Source organism: Arachis stenosperma, chromosome 2 (genome assembly GCF_014773155.1).
Source record: "Arachis stenosperma cultivar V10309 chromosome 2, arast.V10309.gnm1.PFL2, whole genome shotgun sequence".
Taxonomy (NCBI): Eukaryota; Viridiplantae; Streptophyta; class Magnoliopsida; order Fabales; family Fabaceae; genus Arachis; species Arachis stenosperma.
This window is the reverse complement of record NC_080378.1, coordinates 66,999,141-67,006,282: the sequence shown is the minus strand read 5'-3', so window position 1 is coordinate 67,006,282 and position 7,142 is coordinate 66,999,141. Positions and strand designations below refer to the sequence as shown.

The following is a 7,142-nucleotide window of genomic DNA, read 5'->3' as shown; positions in this document are numbered from 1 at the left end:
CCAGCTAACTTGGCATCAAGGTTCAGGAATCTGGTTGCCCAGTAGGCCTTATGTTCCAGTTCCACTGGCAAGTGACATGCCATTCCATACACAAGCTGGTATGGAGAGGTCCCTATAGGGGTCTTGAATGCTGTTCTGTATGCCCACAGAGCATCATCCAAGCTTCTTGCCCAATCCCTTCTACGGTTAATTACAGTCCGTTCCAGGATTCTTTTGATTTCTCCATTTGAGACTTCAGCTTGCCCATTAGTCTGTGGATGATATGGAGTGGCCACCCTGTGGCTAACTCCATAACGAAGCAAAGCTGAATAGAGCTGTTTATTACAGAAATGAGTGCCCCCATCACTGATTAGTACTATAGAGGTGCCAAATCTGCTGAAGATGTGTTTCTGGAGGAATTTTAACACTGTCTTAGTGTCATTAGTGGGTGTTGCAATAGCTTCCACCCATTTGGATACATAATCCACTGCCACCAGAATATAAGTATTTGAGTATGATGGTGGAAAAGGTCCCATGAAGTCAATACCCCATATATCAAACAACTCAATCTCTAAGATTCCTTGTTGAGGCATAGCATAACTGTGAGGCAGATTACCAGATCTTTGGCAACTGTCACAATTAAGTACAAATACTCGGGAATCTTTATAGAGAGTAGGCCAATAGAAGCCACATTGGAGGACTCTTGTGGCTGTTCGCTCACTTCCAAAATATCCTCCATACTGGGATCCATTGCAGTGCCATAGGATCTTCTGCACTTTTTCTTTAGGCACACATCTACGGATTACTCCGTCTGCACATCTCTTAAAGAGATACGGCTCATCCCAAAGATAATACTTTGCATCCGTGATCAGCTTCTTCGATTGCTGCCTACTGTATTCTTTGGGTATGAATCTCACTGCCTTGTAGTTTGCAATGTCTGCAAACCATGGCACTTCCTGGATGGCAAAGAGTTGCTCATCCGGAAAGTTTTCAGAGATCTCAGTAAGAGGGAGGGACGCCCCTTCTACTGGTTCTATTCAGGACAGGTGATCTGCTACCTGATTCTCTGTCCCTTTTCTGTCTCTTATTTCTATATCAAACCCTTGCAGAAGCAACACCCATCTTATAAGTCTGGGTTTTGAATCCTGCTTTGTGAGTAGATATTTAAGAGCAGCATGATTAGTGTACACAATCACTTTTGATCCTACTAAATAGGATCTAAATTTGTCAATGGCGTAAACCACTGCAAGTAGCTCTTTTTCTGTGGTTGTATAGTTCTTCTGTGCGTCATTTAGAACACGGCTGGCATAGTAAATGACGTGCAGAAGCTTGTCATGCCTTTGTCCCAACACTGCACCAATGGCATGGTCACTGGCATCACACATTAGTTCAAATGGCAATGTCCAGTTTGGTGCAGAGATGATTGGTGCTGTGACCAATTTAGCTTTCAGAGTCTCAAATGCCTGCAGACACTCCTTATCAAAGACAAAAGGCGTGTCAGCAGCTAGCAGGTTGCTCAGAGGTTTGGCGATTTTTGAAAAATCCTTTATAAACCTCCTATAGAATCCTGCATGCCCTAGAAAGCTTCTGATTGCCTTAACATTGGCAGGTGGTGGTAATTTTTCAATTACCTCCACCTTAGCTTGATCCACCTCTATTCCCTTGTTCAAAATTTTGTGCCCAAGGACAATTCCTTCAGTCACCATAAAGTGACATTTTCCCAGTTTAAAACTAGGTTAGTCTCTTGGCATCTCTTTAGAACAAGTGCTAGATAGTCAAGACAGGAGCTGAATGAGTCTCCAAATACTGAAAAGTCATCCATGAAGACTTCCAGAAATTTTTCCGCCATATCAGAGAAAATTGAGAGCATGCACCTCTGAAAGGTTGCAGGTGCATTGCACAGGCCAAATGGCATCCTTCTCTATGCAAATACTCCAGCTGGACATGTGAATGCCGTTTTCTCTTGATCCTGGGGATCTACTGTAATTTGATTATAACCTGAATATCCATCCAGGAAGTAGTAGTATTCATGACCTGCTAGTCTTTCTAGCATCTGGTCTATGAATGGTAAAGGAAAATGATCCTTTCTGGTGGCTGTATTGAACCTTCTATAATCAATACACATACGCCACCCTGTAACTGTTCTTGTAGGAACCAGTTCATTTCTTTCATTGTGAACCACTGATGAGCGGATAATTTATACGCTTTTTGGCATTGTTTTTAGTATGTTTTTAGTATATTTAGTTGAGTTTTTAGTATATTTTTATTAGTTTTTAGTTAAAATTCACTTTTCTGGACTTTACTATGAGTTTGTGTGTTTTTCTGTGATTTCAGGTATTTTCTGGCTGAAATTGAGGGATCTGAGCAAAAATCTGATTCAGAGACTCAAAAGGACTGCAGATACTGTTGGATTCTGACCTCCCTGCACTCGAAGTGGATTTTCTGGAGCTACAGAAGCCCAATTGGCGCGCTCTCAACGGCGTTGGAAAGTAGACATCCTGGGCTTTCCAGCAATATATGATAGTCCATACTTTGCCTAAGATTTGATGGCCCAAACCGGCGTTCAAAGTCACCCTCAGAAATCCCAGCGTTAAACGCTGGAACTGGCACCCAAATGGGAGTTAAACGCCAAAACTAGCATAAAAGCTGGCGTTTAACTCCAAGAAGAGTCTCTACACGAAATTGCTTCATTGCTCAGCCCAAGCACACACCAAGTGGGCCCGGAAGTGGATTTTTATGTCATTTACTTATCTCTGTACACCCTAGGCTACTAGTTCTCTATATATAGGACCTTTTACTATTGTATTTTTCATCTTTGGACATCTAGTTCTTAGATCAGATCTTGGTTCTTCTGGTTCCCTCTCTGGGGCCGAAACCAATGATCACTTTTGTTCTTATGTATTTTCAACGGTGGAGTTTCTACACACCATAGATTAAGGTGTGGAGCTCTGCTGTACCTCGAGTATTAATGCAATTACTATTGTTCTTCTATTCAAATCCGCTTGTTCTTTGTCCAAGATATCACTTGTTCTTCAACTTGATGAATGTGATGATCCGTGACACTCATCATCATTCTCACTTATGAACAAAGTGACTGACAACCACTTCTGTTCTACAAGCAACCAAGGCTCTAGTGTTTATCTCTTGGATTCTTTAACCGGAATCTTCGTGGTATAGGCGAGAACTGATGGCGGCATTCAAGAGAATCCGGAAGGTCTAACCTTGTCTGTGGTATTCTGAGTAGGATTCAATGATTGAATGACTGTGACGTGCTTCAAACTCCTGAGGGCGGGGCGTTAGTGACAGACGCAAAAGAATCACTGGATTCTATTCCGGCCTGATTGAGAACCGACAGATGGATAGCCGTGCCGTGACAGGGTGCGTTGAACATTTCCAATGAGAGGATGGGAGGTAGCCACTGACAACGGTGAAACCCTTGCATAAGCTTGCCATGGAAAGGAGTAAGAAGGATTGGATGAAGACTGTAGGAAAGCAGAGAGACGGAAGGGAAGGCATCTTCATACGCTTGTCTGAAGCTCTCACCAATGATATACATAAGTATCTCTATCTTTATCTTTATGCTTTATTCGTTTATCATCATACCCATTTGAGTCTGCCTGACTGAGATTTACAAGGTGACCATAGCTTGCTTCATAGCAACAATCTCCGTGGGATCGACCCTTACTCACGTAAGGTATTACTTGGACGACCCAGTGCACTTGCTGGTTAGTTGTGCGAAGTTGTAGTGATCACAATTTCGTGCACCAAGTTTTTGGCACCGTTGCCGGGGATTGTTTGTGTATGGACAACTGACGGTTCATCTTGTTGCTTAGATTAAGTATTTTTCTTCAGAATTCTTAAGAATGAATTCTAGTGTTTCAAGGTGATGTTCTTATCATCACCAAAGCTGATTGATTCTCATCAATTTAGCTCTTGAATGCAATGTCCTGCTGAAGCTTGGCCGGCCATGTCTAATTCCTTTAGACTAAAGCTTTAGACTAACATTGCATGATTCCTGGAATTCTCATTAAGAATTTTGATACCTTTATTTTCCTTTTCACTTAATTTTCGAAAAAGCACAAAAAAATTTATAAAATCATAAAATCCAAAAATATTTCTTGTTTAAGTCTAGTGTCTCATTTTAAGTTTGGTGTCAATTGCATGTTTCTGTTCTTCTTGCATTTTTCGAATTTATGCATGTGTCTTAATTAATCTTCAAGTTGTTCTTGATGATTTCCTTGTTTTGATCTTTGAATTCTATTGACTTGAGTGTTTTGTTGTTTCTCATATATACAAACTGCTAAGTTTGGTGTCTTGCATGCATTGTTATTTGATTTTAGTTGCGTTTTGATTATTCCTCATTATTAAAAAAAATCCAAAAATATTTTTATTTGTGTCTTTTCAAGTCAATAATACAAAGAATTGAAGATTCAAAACATACTGCAGAGGAATTATACAGAAAAAGCTGGGCGTTCAAAACGCCCAGTGAAGAAAGACAGACTGGCGTTTAAACGCCAGCCAGGGTACCTGGTTGGGCGTTTAACGCCCAAAAAGGGTGCATTTTGGGCGTTAAACGCCAGAATGGATACCATTCTGGGCGTTTAACGCCAGGATGGTGCTAGGGGGAAGATTTTGTTTTTCAAATCAAATTTTTTTCAAATTTTCAAAGTTTTTCAAAATCAAATCTTTTTCAAATCAAATCTTTTCAATCAAATGTTTTCAAAATCAATTTCTTTCCTTTTTCAAAGATACTTGCTAACAATTAATGATTTGATTGAACATTTTAAGTATGTTGCCTTTTCTGTTGAGAGAGGTTTTAATGTTTGAATCATATCTTTTCTTGTTAGGCAAGTCATTAATCTTTAAAATCATATCTTTTAAAATTGTTTTCAAATCAAATCTTTTTTTAAAATGTTTTTCAAATCATATCTTCTCAATCACATCTTTTTAAAAGCATAACTTTTCAATCATATCTTTTTAATCACATCTTTTTCAAAATAGTTTTCAATCATATCTTTTTAACTTCTAATTTCAAAATCTTTTTCAAAAATCACTTGATTTCTTTTCCACTCTTATTTTCAAAAATCAATTAAGTGTTTTTCAAAATGTTTTCAAAATCTTTTACTTAATTTTCGAAAATTACTTCCCTTCTCACATCCTTCTATTTATGGACTAACACTATTCCTTCATGTAAAAATTCGAACTCCCTCTTCTTGGACAAGTTCGAATTTTCTACTTCTGTCTTCTACCTTTCTTTTCCTCTGACACCTCAAGGAATCTCTATACTGTGACATAGAGGATTCCACATTTTCTTGTTCTCTTCTCTTTCATATGAGCAGGAGCAGAAACAAAGACATTCTTGTTGAAGCTGATCCTGAACCTGAAAGGACCTTGAAGCGAAAGCTAAGAGAAGCTAAGGCACAACTCTCTGTAGAGGACCTGACCGAATTCTTCAAAGAAGAAGAAGACATGGCAGCCGAAAACAACAACAATGCCAACAATGCAAGGAAGGTGTTGGGTGACTTTACTGCACCTACTCCCGACTTCTATGGGAGAAGCATCTCTATCCCTGCCATTGGAGCAAACAACTTTGAGCTTAAGCCTCAATTAGTTTCTCTAATGCAACAGAATTGCAAGTTCCATGGACTTCTAATGGAAGATCCTCATCAGTTTTTAGCTGAATTCTTGCAAATCTGTGACACAGTCAAGACTAATGGGGTTGACCCTGAGGTCTATAGACTGATGCTATTCCCTTTTGCTGTAAGAGACAGAGCTAGAATATGGTTGGACTCACAACCTAAAGAAAGCCTGGATTCTTGGGAAAAGCTAGTCAATGCCTTCTTGGCAAAGTTCTTTCCACCTCAAAAATGGAGTAAGCTTAGAGTGGAAGTCCAAACCTTCAGACAGAAGGATGGAGAATCCCTCTATGAAGCTTGGGAAAGATACAAATAATTAATCAGAAAGTGTCCCTCAGACATGCTTTCTGAATGGAGCATCATAGGTATTTTCTATGATGGTCTCTCTGAACTATCCAAGATGTCTTTGGATAGCTCTGCTGGAGGATCTCTTCATCTGAAGAAGACGCCTACAGAGGCTCAAGAGCTCATTGAAATGGTTGCAAATAACCAATTCATGTACACTTCTGAAAGGAATCCTGTGAACAATGGGACTAGTCAGAAGAAAGGAGTTCTTGAGATTGATACTCTGAATGCCATACTGGCTCAGAACAAAATATTGACTCAACAAGTCAATTTGATCTCTCAAAGTCTGTCTGGAATGCAAAATGCACCAAGCAGTACTAAGGAAGCTTCATCTGAGGAAGAAGCATATGATCCTGAGAACCCTTCAATGGAAGAGGTGAATTACCTAGGAGAACCCTATGGAAACACCTATAATTCTTCATGGAGAAATCATCCAAATTTCTCATGGAAGGATCAACAGAGACCTCAACAAGGTTTCAACAACAATAATGGTGGAAGAAACAGGTTTAGCAATAGCAAACCTTTTTCATCATCTTCTCAGCAACAGACAGAGAGTTCTAAGCAGAATACCTCTGACTTAGCAACCATGGTCTCTGATCTAATCAAAACCACTCAAAGTTTCATGACTGAAACAAGGTCCTCCATTAGAAACTTGGAAGGACAAGTGGGTCAGCTGAGCAAAAAAATTACTGAACTCCCTCCTAGTACTCTCCCAAGCAACACAGAAGAAAATCCAAAAGGAGAGTGCAAAGCCATTAACATGGCCGAATTCTGGGAGGAAGAAGAGGCAGTGAACGCCACTGAGGAAGACCTCACTGGACGTCCACTGGCCTCCTATGAGTTCCCCAATGAGGAACCATGGGAATCTGAGGCTCAAAATGAGACCATAGAGATTCCAATGGATTTACTCCTGCCATTCATGAGCTCTGATGAGTATTCTTCCTCTGAAGAGGAAGAGTATGTCACTGAAGAGCAAGTTGCTAAATACCTTGGAGCAATCATGAAGCTAAATGACAAGTTGTTTGGAAATGAGACTTGGGAGGATGAACCCCCTTTGCTCACCAAAGAACTGGATGACTTGTCTAGGCAGAAATTACCTCAAAAGAGACAAGATCCTGGGAAGTTTTCCATACCTTGTACCATAGGCACCATGACCTTCAAGAAGGCTCTGTGTGACTTAGG

General features: G+C 40.0%; 1 non-coding gene across 1 annotated transcript; it reads right to left on the bottom strand.

The window, feature by feature from the left end:
- Positions 1-5,853: 5,853 nt before the first annotated feature.
- LOC130964206 (small nucleolar RNA R71) lies at positions 5,854-5,961 on the bottom strand. Its single transcript, XR_009080309.1, has one exon. It is a non-coding gene; the product is annotated as a small nucleolar RNA R71 (small nucleolar RNA).
- Positions 5,962-7,142: the final 1,181 nt, after the last annotated feature.